The following is a 24,969-nucleotide window of genomic DNA, read 5'->3' on the forward strand; positions in this document are numbered from 1 at the left end:
CCACCTGAGCTGTGCCTCCTAGCCCTTTTTACTCCTGTCATTTTGAGGATAGTGTCTCAGTTTTTGCATGGTCTGGACTGAGATCCTCCTGGTCCTGGTCTCCCAAGTAACTATAGTGGCAAGAGGTACACCCCAAGCTATCGTTTAAGGTAAGATGTAGTGAACTTTTTTCTGAGTGTTCCTTGAACTACAGCTGCGATTATAGCATGATCTACCATACCTGGCTACAGTCTTAACTTTTGTAGTATTGTTTTTGCCATCACATCAGTTTTCTCTCATATGTCTAGACTATTCTGCCCATCTCTGTGTCCTCCTTAAAATTCTCACTACAAGATCATTGATATGTGCTGTCTTTCCAGTTCACCACGGATCATTCTGATCTCCATTTTTATTTCTGCCATTTTCTATAATTTCTCTTTCTCTTGTAGCACATCTAAATCCTGCATATTCTTCAACCTCTAAAAACTTCTTCAAGCTCTTACCATTCTCAGTCAAAGCCACTGGGCGAAAACTTCAGGGTTCTCACAAGTTGATAGAAACAGGAGCTCACCATGCTGGAACAACACTGAAACCTGGCTCTTCAACTGGGCCATTCAACTCTGAAATCTCACTGACTGTCCAAGAAAGTTTCCCATAATCCCTTACCACTGGGACATCAAGTAGTTGACCTTTCTTCCCTTTCTCTCATCTGTGATACAGAGGAAATTGCATATACAATTAAACTTTCTAGGCCAGAGATTATTGCAGCCACTGAATTATCTTCTTGTAAAAGCAAGCATTTATGGTTATAGGGAGGGAGATAGACAGAGTTACATTAGGAGAAAAAAAAGTAAAAATGGTCTGAATTACACCTAGTCTGAGCTTTTTTCTCATGTTTGTTAGTTCAACAATGCCTACCAATGCCTGCTGTGTGTGAGGCCCCACTTAGGTACAGAGGATACAATGATAGAGGAACCCAAACAAATGTGTGATTACATAGTTTTGTGCATAATTCAGGCTGTCAAAGGATGAGCACTGGTCTAGGGAGAGGGAAGGAAACTAGGGAAAAGCATTTTGGAAAAGAATTGCTGATCTCAGGGAAGGACTTTGAATAGGCTTAAACAAGCAAAGAGGAAATGAGAGACATTTCAAATGGAGGGAGGTACACCTACAGTGGGCCTGTGATAAATGGGAAGGAACAGGCTATTAAAAAGGGGATGATAATGGGTAGATTCTGAACACGAGGTATTCATGGTTTTAGTGACCTTAAGGTGGTAAGACCTAGTTGCGCTCTCAAGATAGAAATTGTGGCTAAATTGAGCTACAGAGCTGAGGGATAGCGCCCAGGCCCAGAGTTCAAGCCCCACAACCAGACCCAAAAAAAAAGAAAGAAAGAAAGAAATTGTGGCTAAAGATTTGTAACCAGTAACGAACAGGAAGTCATGATTGGGGACTGCCTCACATCAGTCATGGGCATCTTGAGCAAATCTACAAGGAAGGTAACCAGGACAGTAGGAAGGAGTATCAGGAAGAAATTCTGGCAGAGAAAGGGAAAGAACTTAAAGAGGGCCAGAGTTTGCAGAGCCTGAGTTTCAGTGGAGGGGCTTTGCTCTCCAAGTGGTAACTGGGGAGTGATCCAATAGAGACAGTAGAATGGGACTGAAGGAAAAGCAAAGCCACAGCATGAAGGGACCATTTCAAAATGTGGTTCACATACAAAAGAATAGATATGGAGGGACAATAAGTGAAAACAACTCTCTGTAGTATCATTCTTCAGTGTGTGTTCACAGGTTCCTTGTTTTTCTTTCTAGTCATCCCTGTACAATGTGTTGGTTATTGCTTGGTTTTTTTTTTCACCTTGATAGCATACAATCTTCTGTGAAATATTTGATTTGTTTAACAATGTTTTTGAGTTTCATTCATGTGTTGTCATTTGTGTTCACTGGTGTACCACAATAGTCTCTTTATGACATACCGTAATTATCTGCTTAACTTGGAGAGGCATATGGGTTGATTCTAGTTTAGAGGAATTAATTACAGACAGTGCTAATATTAGCATATTTCATAGTTTTTTGTTTTGTTTTGTTTTGTTGGTTGTGGGGCTTGAACTCTGGGCTTGGGCGCTGTCCCTCAGCTCTTCAACTCAAGGCTAGCGCTCTAACATGTGAGCCACAGTGCCACTTCTGGTTTTCTGGTGGTTTATTGGAGATAAGAGTCTCACAGACTTTCCTGCCTGGGCTGGCTTTGAACCACAATTCTCAGATCTCAGCCTCCTGAGTAGGTAGGGTTATAGGTGTGAGCCACCAGCATTTGGCACTTCATAGTTCTTCTTCTTCTTCTTCTTCTTCTTCTTCTTCTTCTTCTTCTTCTTCTTCTTCTTCTTCTTCTTCTTCTTCCTCTTCCTCCTCTTCCTCCTCTTCCTCCTCTTCCTCCTCTTCCTCCTCTTCCTCCTCTTCCTCCTCTTCCTCCTCTTCCTCTTCTTCCTCTTCTTCCTCTTCTTCCTCTTCCTCTTCCTCTTCCTCTTCCTCCTCCTCCTCCTCCTCCTCTTCCTCTTCTTCTTCTTCTTCTTCTTCTTCTTCTTCTTCTTCTTCTTCTTCTTCTTCTTCTTCTTCTTCTTCTTCTTCTTCTTCTTCTTCTTCTTCTTCTTCTTCTTCTTTTTTGTTGGTCATGGGGCTTGAACTCTGGGCTTGGGCACTGTTCCTGTGATCTTCAGCTCAAGGGGAGCACTACCACTTGAGCCACAGTGCCACATCTGGTTTTCTGGTGATTTATTGGAGATAAGAGTCTAATGACTTTTCTGCCCAGGCTGGCTTTGAATTGCGATCTTCAGATCTCAGCCTCCTCAGTATCTAGGATTATAGGCCTGAGCCACTGATGCCTGGCTACTTATAATTCTTCTTCTTCTTCTTCTTTATTTTTTTTTGTATGTCGTTCATAGGGCCTGAACTCTGGGCCTGGGTGCTGTCCCTCAGCTCTTCAGCTGTAGACTAGCACTCTACCACTTGAGTCTCAACCCTACTTCCAGATTTTTTTGCTTATATGGTGCTGAGGAATCGAACTGAGGGCCTCAAGCATGCAAGGCAAGCACTCTACCACTGAGCCACCTTCCCAGTTCCAACTTCATAATTCTTATGTGACAGACCCTCTGGAGGTTAGATGCCCCTTCAGAGAAAGTCCAAAGAACAAAGATGACGAAGAGTTACAAAAAGATCATGAATTATTTTCAAGTAGGTTTTTAAAATAAAATAAAAAAGTGAGAAAATCCCATCTTCCCTTCCAATATATAGGCACAATTTTTTTTTTCAGGCACACAAAAAATTCAGACACAAATTGAATGGACATTTATAAAGTTTGGGCTCATTAGTATACAGGTTCATCTTCAACAGACATCTTTAAGCATTTTTAATGGTAGGAAGATTACAAGCTACTTGGCTACTTCTTTCATTTACAAATTATAAATTCTGTAGTCATTTAGTCAATTCTCCTAACTTAAAATATTATGTTTTCTAAAAACATCCTCCTTATAGAGAGATTCCACACAGTGGTCCAATTTCAATCCTTTGTAAATTACGCTTTTAAAAATTAAAGGTTGGGCTGGGAATGTGGCTTTGTGCTAGAGTGCTTGCCTAGCATCCAGGAAGCCTGCGATTTGATTCCTCATTACCACATATATAGAAAAAGCCAGAAATGGTGGTGTGGCTCAAGTGGTAGAGTGCTAGCTATGAGCAAAAGAAGCTGTGGGACAGTGCCCAGGTCCTGAGTTCAAGCCCCAGGTTTGGCAAAAGTAAAAAATTTTTTAAAAATTAAAGGTTTCACCAGGTGCTAGATTACAGCTAATCAGATAGCTGAGATCCAAGCCAGTCTGGGCAGGAAAGAATATAATAATTTTTTTTTTTGGATCTGGTCGTGGGGCCTGAACTCTGGGCCTGGGTGCTGTCCCTCAGCTCTTCAACTGAAGACTAGCGCTTTTTTCTTTTTGCTTATGTGGTGCTGAGGAATCGAACCCAGGGCCTCATGCATGCAAGGCAAGCACTCTACCACTGAGCCACCTTCCCAGCCCAGAATATAATAATTTTTTTATCTCCAATTAACCACATCTTTTCCCCCCCACTCCCCAGAAATGCCAGAAATAGAGATGTGGTTCAAGTAATAGAGCAGTAGTAGCCTCAAGCAAAAAAGCTGAGGGACAGCACTCAGGTCGTTAGCTCATGCTCCAGAACTGCCACCAAAAGAACAAATAAATGCTTCTGTTCTTTTTAGTGATATATATTTACCATTTAAAAACAATATGTAGCTCCTAGTTCTTCAAATACCTTGATACTGCTCTTTAGCCTGAAATTAGACATACTTTTCCAAAAATGAAGAGCTAACATTTATTGAGATCACTGCATCCAGTCACACAATATCAGTGATATCACTAGCAATGCTGTTTTTGTTGTTGTTATTGTTGTTTAAACCTAGTAAAGAGGTCACATGACTATAGCATAACAATTTTTGATGTTTGAATTTATATTTTCATTTTCAAATGAATTGCTTGAAAATGTGATTTTCCTATTGTCCTTCAATGATGGATTATCTTTATTTTTTCCATATTTTATTATCAATTTATGGTACATGGTAGATTTATTTTGACATGTCCATATACTCATACAATGTGGGGGCTGGGAAGGTGGCTCAGTGGTAGAGTGCTTGCGTTGCATGCATGAGGCCCTGGATTTGATTCCTCAGCACCACATAAGCAGAAAAAGCCAGATGTGGCATTGTGGCACAAGAAGTAGAGAGCTAGCCTTGAGCTGAAGAGCTGAGGAACAGCACCCAGGCCCAGAGTGCAGGCCCTATGACTGACAAAAACAAAACAAAATAAAACTCATGCAATGTACCTTGATCAGACTCACACTTTCTTTTCAACTCTCCCTCAACTCTGCTAGCGAGAGATTTGATTGAAGACTCAGGATAAGGGCTCAGAGACAGAAGATTCATTACAAGAAAGAGATGAACAATAGGGTGGGCGTCTTGGGGTGCAGTAGATGTCTTGTGGAGCAAAAAGAATATTTATAGGTTCCACAAAACTGCTGAGCAATAGGGAAGTTTTCCTAAAACCATTTTTCTTGGTTCACTTCTGGATTGAATGCTCTTTCATAAATTTGCCCCATACACATAGGTTTTTGTTTTTGCTTTGCCAGTGACAGCTGCTTCTATAGAGATAGTTCCTGCCCAAGTTCTGGGAACACATTATTTGGACATTTCCTGTTTGTCTGTTTCTTTGTAGTGTGAGCTGTTGATGCTCAGTGAGCACCAGGGGAAGTTGGCTCTGTGGTCTTTTCTCTGTTCTGGTCTGTGCAAGGTAGCCTGCTCTCCCGGTGCCATTTGCAACTGAAGAGCACAGACTCTGGAGCCAAAGATCTTGCTGTGTACCTTATAGAAAAAATGTGAGTATCAATACACAATCCTGAAAACAGATAGTTATAACTCACGCATCAAGTATGTATATGGCTTATTTCAGTTCCGATCTATAGTTATTTCCGCTTTTGTTTTTGTTATTTGGAAGTTTTTGTTTTGTTGAGACAATATTTCACTATGTACCTGAGGTGTGCCCTGAACTCGTGACTCTCTTGTCTCAGCCTCTCAAGTGCTGAAGTTACAAGCCTGTGTCACCACCTTGTTCAGATTATTTTTGTTTTTTTTGACCCATTTCTGGGTCTAGAACCTAGGGCCTGAGTGCTATGGCTGAGCTTTATTGCCTAAGGCTATTGCTCTACTTGAGCCACAGCACCCCTTCCTGCCCTTTTCCTGGTTAATTGGAGATAGAGTCAAGTTGGCATAGAACTCAGCCTCCTGAGTAGATAGGATTGCATGCATGAGCCACCATGCCTAGCCTTTTTTTCTTTTCTTGGGGCGGTGGGGGGAAGGTGCTAGTGCTTGAACTTAGGGCCTAGGCACTTTCCTTTAGCTTTTTTGCTCAAGATGAGCACTCTGATGGAATTCTATGCCTCCATCAGAAAGAATGACATTTCCCCATTTGTTAGGAAATGGAAAGGTTTGGAAAAAATTATATTAAGTGAAGTAAGCCAGGCCCAAAGAAACATAGGTCCCATGGTTTCCCTTATTTGCAATATCTAGTATAGGTATGAGTCAAGCGGAAAAGGTCAGATAATGTGATGTTAGGAAAATGAACCCTTAAATATGTATTTTAATGTCTTCGTTTCTTTCATTCATGTGTTTCTAATGCATTTATAAGATTATTTCTTTGTTGCTTTGTATGTCCCTCCCCCACAGTGTAACCCCCGCTTTCACTATATTTGATGTCAGTATAACATGTGGAGGAGATGGGGACAAACAAGTCGTTTAAGGATTCGGGTGGACCTGTTGCAACAATGAGAAGTACAAAATGTCATGTCAAAACCAGCTTTACAATGTCGGTGTGGGTGGGGGGAGGGGGGTATGATTGTGTGGGGGGAAGGGGGGTGGCTGGGAAGGGAGGTGAAGGGTAAACAAAGGAGGAGGCTGCAATGCTTGGTAAGAAATGTATGCATTATCCTGCCCATGTAATTGTAACCCCTCTGTACAGTATGTTCTCAAATAAAATAATAAAATTTTAAATTAAAAAAAAAAAAAAAGATGAGCACTCTGCCACTTGAGCCATAGTTCTACTTCTGGCCTTTTGCTTCTTAGCTACAGATAGAGTCTTCATGGACTTTCCTTCCTGGGCTGGCTTCAAACTTTGATCCTCAGATCTCAGCCTGCTGAGTAGCTAGGATTACAGTTATGAGCCATTAGCATTAGTGTTTTTATTTAGAATTTGGTCATTCTGCTGCCTAGTCATTCTCTTTGCAATCATACAGCACTCGTAAGTGATATTATTGCATGTCAGGGGAGTCTGCCATCTCTGTTAATCATCACCCTCAAAAGAAAGTCTGGAGCTTTTAAAAACTATAACTTTTATAAATCACTGAAAATATTGATACTTGTTTCCTGTAAATCGACAGAAAATTGTATAAAATCCAACAGACGGTGAGAAATTGACTATTTACTTCTGCCAAATTTGGTCTCAGCAATTATGACAAAATGCTTGGAGTTCTGGATCAAGCCACTTAGGCCTTGGGAGATCAGAACATTAATTCATGGACCCATTGTAAACTAAAGGAAAGGGAAGGCTAAGAGCTGACTCATTTGGTCAATTTTTCATATTTTTCCCTTTTCCTTCCCCTTTCCCTTTTCTTTTCCCCTTTTCCTTTTCCCTTTCCCTCTCCCTTTCTCTTTCACTCTTTCACAGTACTGGTATTTGAATTCAGGGCTTTGCTTGCTAAGCAGGTATAACTCAGCCACACCTCCTATTTTTACTTAACTTATTTTTCAAATAGAGTATTACATTTCTGTCTGGGCCAGCTTGGACTGCAATTTTCCTATTTGTATTCCCCAAATATCTGGAACTACAACTATATAATCATATGTTCAGATTTTTATTGGTTGAAATGAGGTCTCCCAAGATAAGTTCTCTTAAACTTCTTGTCTAGGCTGACCTTAAACTGTAGTCCTCCCAAGTAGCTAGGACTACAGGCATCACCACTTCTTTTTAGATAAGTTTTCACTGTGTAGCCCATGCTGGCCTTGAACTTGCTGTCTACCCAGGCTGCCCTTGAATTCTCAGTTCTTCCTCAGCCTTCTGAGTGCTGGGATCAAAGACATAACTTAGAGTGATATCTCCACTTCATTGAAAAGCAACAAAGACAAAAACTCACCTTAAACTTAACTATCACTCATATCAACTACTGAAATTTTCACTGCTTTTCCCTTTCAGAAGAAATTAGACTGACATTGTTCATTAGGATGATGCTTAATGGTTTTGTGATCTGCTGTTCCCTTCTCCCTGCGTTGGTAGTCAGCTTCTATAGCCCTCCCTAGCTTTGCCCTTGGTAATAATGTAGTAAATGATGTTCTTACCATATAAAATATTAACTACTTTATGTTTTGATAGATGTAAGACAGTTTCTGGCAAGCATGAGAGTGATTTTGGAATCCCTTTTGTCACAGAATAGTGGAAAACCGTAGTAGAAAAACTGTGTAATTCAGTGTTTTCCATGGCAGCTCATCAACTGGTAAGGAGAAGTGGCTATTTGCAATAAGCAGGGAAGGGAGTGGTGGAAATACCAGCATGTGCAGTGAATACTGAGTACTTCATCTTCCTTTAGGTCATCTTTCTCCTAGACTTCTGTTCTTTGGACTTTTCACACTGTACTCTCTTGAGAAAGTTGAAGAAGCTGTTGAAGAAGCTCTGCAATGACCCTGAAGGAGGACTGAGCAAGGTAACTTGAGTTGGCCCTGAACCTGTATTGCTTCCTCTCTTCAGAGAGATATGACTCTACCAAATAAAACATACTGGACTACAGATATATGCAAATAAATTGCCTCTAGAAGCTTTATTGGTATTTTTGCCAACAAGGATAGTAAATACCACCTTGATTTGTCATTAGCATTAGAAAGGAGGCAGAAAAGCTGTATAACTTATCTAATCATTTTAGAATATATTAAGTTACATAAAATCTATGTAAATAAAGTCTGAAAGATTTGTCTAGCCAGGTTCTTGTAGCTCATACCTGTAATACTAACTACTCAGGGTTGAGATCAGAGGATCTCAATTTGAAGCCAGTGTAGGCAGGAAAGCCTGTGAGACTCTTAGCTCCAAATAACCAGTTGGGGGGAGGGGGGCAGATGAGGAGGGGTAGGCTCGAGATGTGGCTCAATTGGTGGAGTGCTAGTCTTGAATGAAAAAGCCCAGGGACAGCACCAAGACCCTGAGTTCAATCCCCATGACAGGCACACACACAAAAAAATGAAGTCTAAAAGAGAAAATATACATGGAAAGACAAATAAGAAGGTTTGGTATTTAAAAGAATTATCTCCCATACTTAATTTTTATTATATAACATTTGTTCATAATCTTTTTGAGTTTCATAACTGCCTGATGGTAGTAGAAAGGGCATATACATTTAGCAGATCTTTTTTATTTTCTCATTTTGTTTTTTGGTGTAAAACTAGAACTCAAACTTAGTACCTGTTGCTTTGGCTCATTAGGTAGTGCACTACCAACCAACTAAACCATGCTTCCAACCCTGATGTTTTTGTTGGTTGTGGGGCTTAAACTGAGCCTGGGCATGGTGCCTGAGCTCTTCAGCTCAAAGCCAGTGCTCTACCATTTGAGCCACAGCATCTAATCCTAATCGGTTTCTTTGCCAGTATTGGTTCTTAAATTCTGGGCCTATTCCTTAGCTCCATTTTCTCAAGACTAGCATTCTACCACTTGAGCTATTTCTGGCTTTTAATTGCAGATAAGACTTTCCTGACAAAGCTGACTTCAAACTGCAATCTTCAGATCTCAGCCTCCTGGGTAACTAGGATTAGAATCATGAGCTAAAAAGAAAACTTCCTTTATTTTTAAGAGGAAAAAAGAGTGGTCTTAGACATGCCAAGGTCCTAAGTAAAAATGTGAGCTCTTTAAACTTTTAATTCAGTGTTTTTCTCCAGTGGAATTCATACCAGTACTTATTTTTAAAAATAGTTCTGTCACTGCTAAAAGATAAAAGCATGAGTCCCTAAAGTATAACCCTAATGCACTTCTGCTGAGTGATAGATGTCTATTGACCAGCTTAGCCTGTGTAAAATTTCATCAGGGCTGTCAAAGCCTGTGATCTACAGCACTGATAGTCTATTGTGACAGTTGGTTCTGTAATAGTATCTGGAATTTTCTCCTACTCATTTGTCTGCCTAGCTGGATGTTGAGACCTGGCAGCAGGAACAGCCTGTGGTACTACATACATGGACCAAGAAATCTGCCCATAACTATGAAAATAACTGCCATGAAGTATCTGTCTTTGTTAGCCCAGGGGCAACCTATTTTGAAGTGGAATTTGATGAGAGGTGTGAAACCGAAAAGCGCTAAGACTTACATGTATTTTCTTCCAAGCAATAGTGGATCAAAAACAAGAGAAAGAATATAATAGAGATTATGCCTTCACAGGTATGATTATCTGGAATTTACAGATTCTAGAGTTAGGAAGACACACTGACATAAAACTTGGTACTTATAAGTGGCCTAAGGTAAGTCATATTCCCAAATCAAGGTAAATAAGTACTTCTGTAGCAATTCTTGTCCTTTTTCCAACTTTAGAGCTAAAGGTATGGTGTTTGGAAAAAGAAGGACTACCTAGGCTCTGGTGGCTCATGTTGATAATGTTCAAAATCCTAGCTACTCAGCAGGTTGATATCTGAGGAATAAGATTTAAAGCTAGCCTAGGTAGACAAATCTAAGAGAGCCTTATCTCAACCAGCAAAAAGCAAGAGTGGAGACTTGTTTTGAATGGTAGAATGACAGCCATGACCAAAATAGCTGAAAAAGACTCAAAGCTCTAAGTACAAACCTTAATACTGGCACATTTCTAGAATGTGTTATTAGATAGTTTTGACCATACATCAGGCTGTCAAGGGATGAACACAGGTTTAGGGAGAGGGAAGTCAACTAGGGAAAGGCATTTTAGAAAAGAAGTGCTGAGCTCAGGGCAGGACTTTGAATCAGCTTAAACAAGCAAAGAAGAAGGTAGAGACATTTCAAATGGAGGGCGGTACACCTACAGTGGGCCTGTGATGAAATGGGAAGGAACAGGTGACTAAAAAGGGGATGATAATGGGTAGATTCTGAACATGTGGTACTTGTGGTTTTAGTGGCCTTCAAGTGGTAAGACCTAGTTGCACTCTCAAGATAGACATTGTGGCTAAAGATTCGTAACCAGTAACGAACAGCAAGTCATGATTGGGGACTACCTCACATCACTCATGGGCATCTTGAGGAAATCTACAAGGAAGGTATCCAGGACAGTAGGAAGGAGTATCAGGAAGAAATTCTGGCAGAGAAAAGAGAAAGAACTTAAAGAAGGCCAGAGTTTGCAGAGCCTGGGGTTCAGTGGAGAGGCTTTGCTCTGCAGGTGGTAACTGGGGAGTGATCCAATAGAGACAGTAGAATGGGATTGAAGGAAAAGCAAAACCACAGCATGAAGGGACCATTTCAAAATGTGGTTCACATACAAAAGAATAAATATGGGGGTCTGGGAAAGTGGCTCAGTGGTAGAGTGCTTGCCTTGCATGCATGTGGCCCTGGGTTTGATTCCTCAGCACCACATAAGCAGAAAAAGCTGGAAGTGGTGCTGTGGCTCAAGTGGTAGAGCACTATCCTTGAGCTGAAGAGCTGAGGGACAGCGCCCAGGCCAGAGTTCAGGCCCCACAACCGGACCCAAAAAAACCCGAAACTGTACAGAGGTGTCACATTTCTGGGAGTAAATAATGAGTACATTTCCTAACAAGCATTGTTCCCTCCTCCCACCATCCCTTCCCTCCCACCTCCACAAATACACTCCCCTCCCCCTTCCCCTGCCTAAATTGTAAAGTTCATTTTTCAACAGAGTGTCTTGTGCATCTCATTGTTACAATGGGTTAACCTGTATCCCTATTTAACCATTTTGTATTTCCCTTCCCCTCGCCAAATTAGAGAAACGTATGCACAGGATGTTGGTTTACCAACTTCAAATACAATGAAAACAGGGGTTATAGCGTGGGGGAGGAACATATACAGAAACAAAAAAAATCACATCACACATCATAAGTACATTAGAAACAATAACAAGAAAGTAAACAAATACTTGTGTCCCTATCTTAGGGTTCATTTCCCTTAATATCATCTTATCTGCTCATATGCACATAGCTTTTGATGTATTCTGCTTATCACAGACATATATTAGTTATTGAAAATAAGGGAAACCATGGGACCTATGTTTCTTTGGACTTGTTTTACTTCACTTAATAAATTTTTTTCCCAAGACTTTCCAATTCCTAACAAATTGGGCGATACCATTCTTTCTGATGGAGGCATAGAATTCCATTGTGTATATACACCCATATTTTCTTGATCCATTCATCTACTGAGGGGCATCAGGGTTGGCTCTATATCAGCTATTGTAAATAATGCTGCAGTAAACATAGTTGTGCTGGTAGTTTTAGTATGGTCTTGTTTGTGATCATTTGGGTAAATGCCCCAAAGTGGGATTGCTGGGTCATAGGAGAGCTTTATATGGAGTCTTTTGATGAGCCTCCATATTGCTTTCCAAAGTGGTTGAACAAGTTTACACTCCCACCAAGAATGCAGTAGAGTCCCTGTAGCCACATACTCTCCAGCATCTGTTGTTGCAAAAATGGAACATTTCACTAATTTGCGTGTCAGCCTTGCTCAGGGGCCATGCTAATCTCTGTATTGTTCCAATTTTAGCATATTTGCTGCCTAATTGAGCACAGAACATTTTTTATATGTAAAGTGTAATTGATTTTCTTAAACTAGACAATTCAAAAAAAGTAAGCTCAAAAGATTTCTTGTGAAATTTTAGAACCATGTATTTCTTTTTTTTAGCAATACCACAAACTGTTAGTACCATGTATTTCTTACATAAGCACACATTTAAGAAGAAAGTCAAGATTGGCATGTCAAAAACAAAATAATTCCAGATATTTGTTGTTCAAGAGATGTGTAGGAGGAGGAATTCAATTATTCTATACAAGGCACCTGTCATAATGAACACTGCAGCAAGTGTTAAGGTTTGTTAAAAGTGTTAAATGTATTTAATTTTGGGTATTTGCTTATATATGCCAAAATTAGGACTGTTTGGCAGGTCATAAACTTTTCTATAAAGTATTTAAGGTTTATGGTAGCAGACATATGGTACTAATTATGTACATTTCAGAGTTTATAGAAACATTACCAATAAGAAGTTGCAAAGTCTTTGCGTAAAGAAGCAGAGTGAAGAGTTAAGACTTTGTTAAGTACATAGTTTCTGTTAAATTTTTAGGGCTTCCTTACTTTACATGTTAGTGAGGAACAAATGATGATATAAGCCATATACAAATGATGAGATGAACCATAAAAAGTAATCTTCGTGGGTAACTTTAAAGACTACTCATAGCCTATAAAACTCTTTTTAAAGGGCTGGGAAGTTGGCTCAGTGGTAAAGCGCTTGCCTTGCGTGCTTGAGGTCCTGGGTTTGATTACTCAGCACCCATAAGCAAAAAAACAATCCAGAAGTGGTGCTGTGGCTCAAGTGGTAGAGAACTAGCCTTGAGCTGAAGAGCTGAGGGGCAGTGCCCAGACTCAGAGTTCAGGCCCACGACTGGACCCAAAATAAAAACCCAAACAAAATCCTCTGTTTGAACATCATAATCTTAGCCAGTTTTAAATGCACAGGAATATGAGAAAATAGTAAAATCTAATATGTAGAACACTTCAAATACTGAAAACACTGGTAATTGTTTTTTTTAATTTTATTAATCATTAATATTTAATTTTCGGTTTTCTTTATTTGTTGCATTGTTTCCCTTTTTGTAATATAATACAACTTTTTATAAGTCGTCATCAGGAGGTACTTTGAGAAGCTTACTGGGATGGCCAAAGATTTTTTATAGGTGCATGTGAGTTTACAAAGAAGAAAATTAAGAACAAAATATTTATTAAAAAAATTATCAAGTACAGTCTGAATCAGGAGGGATGAAAAATGTCCACACTCAAAATCTTAGCCCTCATCTGAAGTGGTGGTATTACAGAGTTGAGACCACAAAAGTGAGAGACTGTTTTTGTGTTTTTTTTTAATATTTTATTTTATTTTATTTGAGAACATACTGTACAGAGGGGTTACAATTACATGGGCAGGATAATGCATACATTTCTTACCAAGCATTGCAACCTCCTCCTTTGTTTACCCTTCACCTCCCGTGTTTTTTGTTTTTGTCAGTCGTGAGGCTTGAACTCTGGGCCAGAGCGCTGTCCCTGCACTCTTCAGCTCAAGGCTGGCTCTCTACCCCTTGAGCCATGGCGCCACTCTGGTTTTCTAGTGGTTTATTAGAGATAAGTCTCATGGACTTTCCTGCCCAGGCTGGCTTTGAACTGTGATCCTCAGAACTCAGCCTCCTGCATAGCTAGGATTATAGTCGTGAGCTGCTGGCACCCAGCATTGTTTTGTTGATTTTTATTTTGTTGGTCATGGGGCTTGAACTCTGGGGCCTGGGTGCTGTCCCTCAGCTCAAGGCTAGCGCTACCACTTGAGCCTTCGTCTTTTTCTACTTCTGTGGTGCTGAGAAATCAAACCCAGGGCCTCATGCATTGCAAGGCAAGCACTCTACCATTGAGCCACCTTCCCAGCTCCTGAAAGACTGTGTTTTAAAAAATCATCTAAACAACATTTGCTTTCTGCTTTGGGTTATATAATGAAATATATGAATATCTTTTTATATTTTTGTGAATTGTCATACTTCTAAATTTATACTAACTTCAGCCACTTTATCCTTTTCAAAGTCATGAAATATCTCTGAGAAATTTCTTCTGGGAAAATTGTATTTGCACTTATAATTTCTTCTGAGTCATTTTTATTTTTATTTATTTTTTATTTTTTTATTGTGAAAAAACTGTACAGAGGGGTTACAATTACATGGGCAAGATAATGAGTACATTTCTTATCAAGCATTGTAGCCTCCTCCTTTGTTTCCCCTTCCCATTCCTTCCAAGCCTCCCCCCCTCACCCAGTACTCCCCCCAACCCCCCACCAAAGTTGTAAAGTTCATTTTCGACATGACAACTTGTACTTCTCATTGTTGCAATGGGTCCATCTGCATCCTTATTTAAACGACTTGTTTTTCCCCTTCCCCTCCACAAATTATACCGACATCAAATACAGTGAAAGCAGGTGTTATACTGTGGGGGAGGGACATATAAAGCAACAAAGAAATAATCATATAAATGAGTTAGAAACAAATGCATGAAAGAAAAAAACATTTAAATACATATCTTAGGGTTCATTTTCCTAACATCACCTTATCTGACCTTTTATGCTTGACTCATACTTATACTAACTATTGCAAATGAGGGAAACCCTGGCACCTATGTTTCTTTGGGCTTGGCTTACTTCACTTAATATAATTTTTTCCAAGTTGTTCCAGGCCCATATCAAGCACTGAAATAGAAACAGCAATAAGAGACCTCCCATCTAAGAAAAGTCTAGGACCAGATGGTTTTACAGTGGAATTCTACAAGGCCTTCAAAGCAGAGCTCACACCAATACTCCTACAACTCTTCAATGAAATTGAAAGAGAAAGTTCACTACCGAACACATTCTATGAAGCCATCATAACCCTCATCCCAAAACCAGGCAGGGACTCATCATTTTTATTTTTTATCAAAATCATTTTATATTTTATGCCGATGGATTATCATACATCAAATACCTTCAAATGTACATGTAGAGTCTAAAGATAGCAGTATGAATATTCTCATACAGCTCTTGTTTATCTGTTATGTACTTTCAGTATTATGTTACTTCTCTCTTTCACCATTTTTCATTCATAGTCTTTCTCTTTCATGCTCCATGTCTGCTACTTAGAATTTCTGCTGGTCTTTTGTCCTTCAGGATCCACTGGTTTTGTGGGAACATGATAGGGACCAACAGTTTCCCTTGCATTCTTTAAGAATTCTAAGAGTGACGTGATATTATTCTTTGCCATTCTAAATGGCAAAACAACAGATCTAGGAATTCTTTTTCACTTTTACTTCTATTATAAATTTTATCTCAAAGGAATCATTGGGATAGATAAGATATTTTATCTTGTGACTTAAAAGTTCTTTTTCTTTTACAAACAACCTTTTTCTTTGATTATCAGTAAGTAACTACATGTAATGAAAACAAAGCTATCCTATGGTAAGTAGACCGAAGTTGTTCACAGGAATGAAAAACAAGGTAATGGGGCAAGTGAGAACAAAGGATACCCATCATAGAGCACAGCTCCTCAGAGCAGTTTATCATGTACACTTTGTGAGAATGACAATGTGCTGGGAACTATTGATTAAATCACTGAACACTGATTTATATATATGTACATATATTTGCATATGTATATTTATTTATATATGCATATATGTATGCATATGCCCTTATATATGTACACACATATGTTACTATACACATAAATTCACACATACATATACACATGTATACATGCACACATGGAGAAAGACACATATTTACAGCCAACACAAGTTTTACTAGTTGTTGAATATGCCTTAGATGTAATATTTGAAACAAAATATGTTGAAAATGTATTTGTCTCTATTAGTTCTTTTACCACTCCTCTTATCTCTTAAAACTGGTAGGTTTTGACAGATTTGACTTGCAAAATGCAGTACAAGTCACTCAGAAATCTCAGTAAGTAAAGAACATATCATGTTTCCCAGCTCCCTACAGAATGCTTGCTCTTATAGACATTCTCAACAACCAAAGTAGCAGGAAAATGCCCTGGTAAAAAAATAAAGTTATATATCTCATTGTTGCAATGGGTCCACCTATATCCCTAGTTAAACGATTTGTTTTTTCCCTTCCCCTCCAAAAATTATACCTACATCAATACAGTGAAAGCAGGGGTTATACCGTGGGGGAGGAACATACAAAGCAACATAGAAATCATCTTATAAATATGTTAGAAACAATTTCATGAAAGTCAAAAAACCAAAAAAAACATTTGAATACTTATCTTGGGGTTCATTCCCCTAACATCAACTTATCTGACCTTTTCTGCTTGACTCAGACATATACTAGTTATTGCAAATAAGGGAAACCATGGAACCTATGTTTCTTTGGGCCTGGCTTACTTCACTTAATATAATTTTTTCTAAGTTTTACCACTTCCTAACAAATGTGGCAATGTCATTCTTTCTGATGGAGGCATAGAATTCCATTGTGTATATATACCACAATTTCTTGATACATTCATCTGCTGAGGGGCATCTGGGTTGGTTCCATATCTTAGCTATGGTAAATAATGCTGCAATAAACATAGTTGTGCTGGTAGTTTTAGTATGGTCTTGTTTGTGATCATTTGGGTAAATGCTCAAAAGTGGGATTTCTGGGTCATAAGGCAGCTCTATGTGGAGTCTTTTGAAGAACCTCCATACTGCTTTCCAAAGTGGTTAAACAAGTTTACACTCCCACCAACAATGTACAAAAGTACTCTTCTGTCAACATTCCCTCCAGCATCTTTTGTTATTAGAGTTCTTTATTATAACCATTCTAACTGGGGTGAGGTGGAATCTCAATGTTGTTTTGTCGAAAAATGAGCTTTACAACTTTGGTGGGTGGGGAGATGACCAGGTGTGGGTGGGAAGATGGGAAGGGATGGAAAGGGGAAAGAAAGAGGAGACAACTATGCTTGATAAGAAATGTACTCGTTATGTTGCCCATGTAACTGTAACTCCTCTGTACGGTATTCTCACAATAAAAATAATAAAATTATAAGGCTCTAAATGGCATCCTTCCTTGAGCTCTTTTCCAACAGCCAGCATCAATTCCCAAGCAGATGAAAGAGTCCTCAGAAGACTGGACCTCAGATCAACATTTAACCAACCCATTTGAAAAGTCCTATGAGAGAAATGCTGGCTGAGGTCTGGCTGATTTCCTGGCCAAGAAAATAAGAAAAGAAGAAAGTATTTTTAATGTATTAAAGTTTGAGAATAATTTGTAACTTGTCAATAAATGTGTAGAACACAACTATACCAACTGACAAAAAATGATGTGCTCTTGGACTTGGTGAGTGATTTTACATGTGTTTACATAAGTAGAATCAGCAAAAATCAAGCCAGCATTTCTTCATTTAAGATATGAAGAAAGGATACAGGTTGACCCATTGTAATAATGAACTGCACAAGACACTCTATCAAAGAGGGGGTGGAGGGATGAATTGGGGAAGTGTGAAAAGAAGGGATGGTAGGGGAAAAACAAAGGAGAGGGTGCTCAATAAGAAATGTACTCATGCTGGGCGCTGGTGGCTCAGGCCTCTAATCCTAGCTACTCAGGAGGCTGAGATCTGAGGATCTGATTTAAAGCCAGACTGGGCAGGAAAGTGTGAGAAATTCTTTTTTTTGGAGGGAGGGGTCCAGTTGTGGGGCCTGAACTCTGGGCTTGGGCGCTGTCCCTCAGCTCTTCAGCTCAAGGCTAGCACTGTACCACTTGAGCCACAGCGCCACTTCAGGCTTTTTTCTTTTTGCTTATGTGGTGCTGAGGAATTGAACCCAGGGCCTCAGGCATGCAAGGCAAGCGCTCTACCACTGAGCCACCTTCCCAGCCCCCAAGAAATTCTTATCTCCAATAAACCACCAAAAAACAGGAAGTGGCGCTGTAGCTCAAGTGGTAGAGTGCTAGCCTTGAGCTGAAGAACTGAAGGACAGCACTCAGGCCCAGAGTCCAAGCCCTATGAACGACAATAGAGAAAAAACGAGAAATGTACTCATTACCTTATTTATGTAACTGTAACCCCTCAGTACAGTATCTTTACAATAAAAATATATATTAAAAAGATACAAGGAAAATTTCTGTACTTATAGGAAGTTGTATTTGTCACATCAGTAAGGTATTGGTTTTAGGACCAGAGGCATATTACACTTTGGATAGTCAAATTCTCTATGTGAACACAGCATATTACTTACATTAGAATCTGCCCACAACCTAGTACAGAGTAATTGCTATGAAAATTTTTACTACATTCTATGTTTGTAATGAAAAATAAAAGTATATGCACTATTAATAGATACAATTTTTTTCAGATAATTTTTGCCCACATTTTATGGATGGAATTGGGAGAGCAATTTTGAAAAGCACAAATTTCATCACCAAGACCGGTCTGCAAAACAAGGAGCTAATACAGCATCACTGAATAGTATGGAACTCCAAGGAGAAGTACTTGAATTGACAGTATCAGAAAGTGTAAGCACACAAGAACTTTTTAGAAATGCAGCTGCTAGATTTCTCATGGAGAGCTTTCATAACACTTTGTGAAACACCAAGTCAGAACCTCACTGAAGTGTAGATGGATTTCCCTCACCTTTCTGTCATGCTCAGTCATTATCAATCAACATATAGCTAATCTTGAATAATCCTCTAATAACAAAATATTGATGGAGTATATATATGCAGAAAACCTGGGAAGGCTAAATTTTTTCTTTTTTTTTTTTTTTTTTTGTCGGCCGTGGGGCTTGAACTCTGGGCCTGAGTGCTGTCCCTCAGCTCTTCAGCTCAAGGCAAGCACTCTACCACTTGAGCTACAGCGCCACTTCTGGTTTTCTGGTGGTTTTATTGGAGATAGGAGTCTCAAGGTCTCTCCTGCCCGGGCTGGCTTTGAACCGCGATCCTCAGATCTCAGCCTCCTGAGTAGCTAGGATTACAGGCGTGAGCCACCAGCGCCCGGCAGGCTAAATTTTTTCAATTAGGACAGTTTGTATTCTATGATCCAGCAGAGTGGAAACTAGGTAAGCATCCATTTACAGTCTTCTGAATAATTCTGCTTCTGACCACATCAGTTATTTATCCATACCTGTGCTGGAGTGAGCGCTTTTTAAAAGACTTTAATGATTTTAAATTTAAATTTAAATGTGGAATGAAATTAGTTTCAATAGTGCATTACATTAAGATATTTAGAAACAACTGAGAAACCTAAAGGTCTATAAGATTTTTTTGGAAGTGAAGAGATATTGGAATTTCTTTCTTTATATTTTAAGCAATTTGCAAAAAGAATTGGCAAATAAAATTTATATTTGCAGCAGACTTGACACTTATTAAATTTTGTATGGTAAAGAGCACAGCCTCAACAATATGTCAATGCTATCCTCTTATTTATCTTTAAAGGTTTATGCTTCTGGTCTCTTAATATTAAAACAAAACTTTTTAAATCTTTAGCTAGTAGTCCAAAGGGTTTTGCTTCATCATGTCAGTGTTGAATAGAGTGTATGTATGTATGTTGAATAGAGTGTATGTACACTTCAATGTACAATACATCTGGATCATTGTCAAACTTTCCACTTTTCTTCCTTCCCTTATCCCAACCCGACCTATCCCTTCAAGTTTTTTATTTATATTCTCACATATATACAGAAGTAGGCCCTGAGAGGAGACTCGAGCTGGGACAGCTTCTTTCCAGGCTTTGCCTTTGTTTTGGGGATTTTAGGGAAAAAAAACCCTCTAAACAAGGTTAACTCGACCTTGGCTCCAACCAGCACAGTTCTTGGAATGGAAAGAATGCCTCTATGCTCCCCTCCCCTTAACAACCTAACCCACCTTGATTGTTCAGTGAAAGACTGACACATAAAACAGGTAGGTTGTAATCTGGCTCCAACTGGTGACACCACGGCTTTATGGTAAACCCTGCCTTTTGCACATGCTTACAGTAAACTCCACCTATTGGCCATCTGTGTGTGGTCTGGTATGACCATACAATCCTTTGTGTGTGTTACCATCCCATTGGTCACCTGCGCATGACCAGGCTCGACCTCATGGATTTTGTCTTTAAAAACCAAAGAATGGGGGCCGCTCGGGGTCACAGTATCAGCTCCCGAGCCTGTGCTGAGGCCCTGGCTGATCAGTGTAGGAATCTCAATAAAGTTGCTTCCTTATTAACAACTTTGTTGCAGTGGAGTCTGTCACTCTGGAAGATTAGGTGGGCTTGCCTGCCCTGAGTAGGGGGTCTTCTTACTACATTTAATGGGGGCTTGTCCAGGATAGAGCTGAGGGGGATTGAAGTCCCTGGCCAGGAGGACAGTATGTGGGCACTTAGCTGTTGGAGAGAAGTTCCGAGAAAAGCCTTGAGGTAAGCACGGTGGACCTAGGTAGAGAAGGGAGAAGGCGCCAGAGTGAGGCCAAAAGTAGGGTGAGGCTGGACACAGCAGAGTCCCCTACGGCTGAGGAGTTCCAGGGACGCCTGGACCCCTCAATTCCACCAGTCCTAGCAGTCCTAGTTGGACGGGGGCTTGCTTAAAAAGTAACTTTTGGTTTTGGGATCCCTCCTCATTCTGTGTATAATCGTGTCTGTCTGTGTCTCATTTTGCTTTTGCTTTTGCTTGCCGTATTTGTAATTGGTTTTATTTTACAGAAAAAATATGGGGCAACTAGAGTCTGCTCCTGGGACACCCCTAAACTTTGTCCTAGTTCGTTTAAAACAAAAACAAAAACTGCTGGTTCTGCTTTGGTAACTTGCTTTTTTTTGTCAATTATGAAACTGCCACCGACCACCTGCAAGTGGCCCCATTTGCAAACACCATTTACTGAAAAGGCTATATTTTTTCCAATATAGTTCTTTAGCTCCCTTACTGAAAATTAGGTGGCTATAGGTCTGTGCGTTCATTTCTGGGTCTTTAGTCCTATTCCATCGGTCCTCAGGTCGGGTCTTGTGCCAGTACAAGCTCTTTGGATTTCTATGGTAGAGTAGAATTTGAGTTAGAGTTTGAGTAGAGTAGAGTTTTCTATGGTAGTAGAGTTTGAATTTTGGTATTTATCTTCCTCCAGCACTGTTCTTTCTACTCAGGATTTTTTTTTTTTTTTTTTTTTTTGCTATTCAGAGACTTTTATTGTTCCATATGAATTTTTAGATTGCCTCTTCTATTTCATTGGAGAATGAGGTTGCAATTTTAATAGGTATCTCATTGAATTTGTACTTAGCCTTTGACAGTATTGTCATTTTCACGATGTAATCCTCCCAATCCAGGAGCATGGGAGGTTTTTCCCCTTGCTTAGTTCTGCTTTAATTTCCTTTCTCAGGTTTTAAAGATTTTGTCATAGAGCTCCTTCACCTCGTTTGTTAAGTTCATTCCTACTATTTTATTTTTTGTGGAACTATTATAAAAGGGGGTGTTTTCCTAATTTCAACCGTGTTCTTCTCATTATTGGCATACAGGAAAGTCATTGATTTATAGGGTTAATTTTATTCCCTGCTCCTTTGCCAAAGTTTCTGATCAGCTCAAGTAACTTGGGAGGGAAGTCCATGGGATTCTTTAAATACAAGATCATGTCATCTGCAAAGAGGGAGAGCTTTACACATTCTTCCTTATTTGGGTCCCCTTTATGTCTGCATCTTGTCTTACTGCTGTAGCTAGGCATTCTAATACTAGTTTAAAGAGGAGTGGGGAGAGTCGACACTCTTGTCTCATTCCTGAATTTAGAGGAAATGGCCTTAATATTTCACCATTAAGTATAATGCTGGCTGCAGGTTTGTCATATATAGCCTTTATTATTTTGATGTATGTTCCACGGATTCATAGTTTTTCCAAAACCTTCATCATAAAGGGGTGTTGGATCTTGTCAAATGTTTTTTTTGCATCTATTGAGATAACTATGTTGTTCTGATCCTTGCTCTTGTTAATGTGATGAATTATATTGCTTTGCATATATTGAGCCAGATTTGCATCCCTGAAATGAATCCTGTTTGATCATGGTGTATGATTCTTTTCATGACTTGTTGAAGTCGATTGGCGAAGATTTTGTTGAGAAGTTTTCTGTCAATAATCATCAAAAAATAGGTCTATAGTTCTCTTTTTCGATGAGTCCCTGCCTGGTTTGGGGATGAGGGTTATGCTGGTTTCATAAAAAGAGTGTGATAGTGAATTTTTGCTTTGAATTTCATTAAAGAGGTGGAGAAGTATTGGTGTGAGTTTTGCTTTGAAGTCCTTGTAGAATTGAGCTGTAAATCCATCCAGTCCTGGACTTTTCTTGGGTGGGAGGTCTCTTATTGCTGCTCTATTTCCATGCTTCATATGGGTCTGTTGTTTTAAATCATCTTGGTTAAGTTTGGGCATGTCAATATTTGCTAGAAACTAGTCCGTATCTTTTAGATTCTCAAACTTATTAGTATAAAGGTTTGAGAACTATCCCCTTATATATTATGAATCTTGGCTGTTTCTGTAGTTATATTTCCACTGTCCTCTCTTGAGTTTGTTTATGTGAATGTGTTCTCCTTTTTTCCATTCCATAGGATTTGTTAAGGGTCTGTCAATTTTATTTTTTGAAGAGCCATCTTTTTGTTTTGTTAATTCTTTCTATAGTTCTTTTTTGTACTCTAATTCATTTAATTCGGATTTAATTTTATTTGCTTCCATCTACTGGATTGGGGTTTGGCTTGTTGTTCTTTTTTCAAAGAGCTTTAGTTGCCTCATTAAATTGTTGGTTTCAGATTTTTCCAATTTGGTAATGTGCAAACTCAGAGCTATAAACTTGCTTCTGAATACTGCCTTTGCTGTGTCCTAGAGGAGTTGGTAATTTGTGTGATCATTTTTTTTTGAATATCATGAACATTTGAATTTCCTTTCTAATCTCTTCCATGACCCACTGGTGGTTCAAAATTGTGCTGTTCAGCCTCTATGTGTTACAGTATTTACTTTGGTGGCTTTTGGTATTGAATTATAATTTTATTCCCTTGTGGTCTGAGAGAATGCAGGGTATAATTTCAATGTTTCTGAATTTGGACAGATTTGCTTTGTGGCCTAAATATGGTTCATGTTCCATGTGTTGCTGAGAAGAAGGTGTACTCTGTTTGGGCTGGGTCAAATATTCGGTAAATGTTGGTTAGGACTAGTTGATCTATGCAGATTTTAAGATCTGTAGTTTATCTGGTGAGTTTTTGCTGGGTGGATCTATTTAGTGGGGATAGTAGTGTAGTAAAGTCCCCCACAATTAATGTCTTTGGATCTATGTGAGATTTGAGGGAAAGTAGCATTTCTTGTATAAATTTTGGTGCTCCATTATATGGTGAGTACATGTTTTAAATCATAATATCCACCTGAAGGAGAGTTTCCTTAATTAGTATGCAGTGACCTTCTTTGTCATTTCTCATTGATTTTAATTTAAAGTCTATTTTATCTGACATTAGTATAGTAACTCCCCCCTCTTTATGGGGGCCATTTGCTTGATATATTTTATTCCAGCCTTTCACTTTCAGAATGTTTATTTTTGTGGGCAAGTTGTGTCTTTTGAATACAGCAGATAAAAGGATCTTGCTTTTTGATCCAACTGGACAATCTATGATGCTTAACTGGAGAGTTAAAACCATTAATATTATGAGTTAGGACTGAGAGGTGTTTGTCTGTCCCTGCCTTTTTATACATTTTATACATTTTTTATACATTTTTGTACCTTGGCTTTCTTGTTGTGATCATGTACGTGTTTTGTACTATTTATAATGTATGTATATCATACATAATATATGTAATACATACTATATCTATAAATATGTATAAGAAATGTATATATGTTTATATATATATGCCAGGAATTATGGAAAAACCATTAGTGCATTTCATGTGTGCAGCAGCTTGATGAGAGCTGATTTCATTTTACAAATCATTGAGAAGCCAAGGAACCTCCTCTATGCACACAGAATAATAAACAGTAGGGCCAGTTTTCAAGCCCAGAGGCTGGATCCTCAACTACTATACCACCTTGTCAACCAATGCCAATCTAAACAAAGGAGTGGAAAGAAGGGTGCAGCTGTAAGGGATGCAGCTGGTGTTTAATGCAGGTATAAATCAAGGTGTAGACTAAATATGACGCTCTTTCCCACTATGTTTCTCCTCCCACCAACTCCTACTTCTCAGGAATTAGGTAGTGATTCTTGCATTCAAACCTGCTCTGGAACTGGAGCAAGTGTCAGGCTTGACCACATGCCCAGGAAAAGAATAAAGACTGGACTTTTTTCCCACGCCGCCATCCCCACCCCCTTGCCCTCTGGCTATTCCCTTTCATACAGGTAATTTCTGTATGAAAGGTAATTCCTGTATGGGTAATTCTCAGCAGCAAAGCTAGAGGGCAGTCAAGTTCCTCCTGGCAAACCACCAATGGGCATGTATAGCTTTGAAGCCTCTGCCTGGCAAAGAGGTTAGGTTTTAGCTTTATGACAAAAATCAGCATGTTAACATTTTGAAGTGTTTGACATTGAGGAAGCATTTACTTCTGTTTAACCCGACACTTCCCAAAATTATTTGAACACAACACACTCATTTTGTGATTCTTCCTGAATTGGACAGGATTATTCAGCACAGCCTAAGTGGAATGCCCCGAGGAACCTATACTTCCTGCTTCCTGGTGGCCATCCAATGGAATTCCT

At 39.2% G+C, this 24,969-nt stretch overlaps 2 long non-coding RNA genes and 1 other non-coding gene across 3 annotated transcripts; 2 read left to right on the forward strand and 1 right to left on the reverse strand.

The window, feature by feature from the left end:
* The first annotated feature begins 79 nt into the window (after positions 1–79).
* Positions 80–6,380, forward strand: LOC138815573 (uncharacterized). The gene is made up of 3 exons (XR_011368380.1): positions 80–149; positions 5,249–5,408; positions 6,256–6,380. It is a non-coding gene; the product is annotated as an uncharacterized lncRNA (long non-coding RNA).
* Positions 6,381–7,111: 731 nt separating this feature from the next.
* On the forward strand, positions 7,112–18,798 carry LOC138815572 (uncharacterized). The gene is made up of 3 exons (XR_011368379.1): positions 7,112–8,075; positions 8,169–8,282; positions 18,650–18,798. It is a non-coding gene; the product is annotated as an uncharacterized lncRNA (long non-coding RNA).
* Positions 12,210–12,313, reverse strand: LOC138815579 (U6 spliceosomal RNA). Its single transcript, XR_011368395.1, has one exon. It is a non-coding gene; the product is annotated as a U6 spliceosomal RNA (small nuclear RNA).
* Positions 18,799–24,969: the final 6,171 nt, after the last annotated feature.

The sequence above is a fragment of the Dipodomys merriami genome, unplaced genomic scaffold (assembly GCF_024711535.1).
Source record: "Dipodomys merriami isolate MVZ:Mamm:240054 unplaced genomic scaffold, mDipMer1.0.p SCAF_650, whole genome shotgun sequence".
NCBI classification, from domain to species: Eukaryota; Metazoa; Chordata; class Mammalia; order Rodentia; family Heteromyidae; genus Dipodomys; species Dipodomys merriami.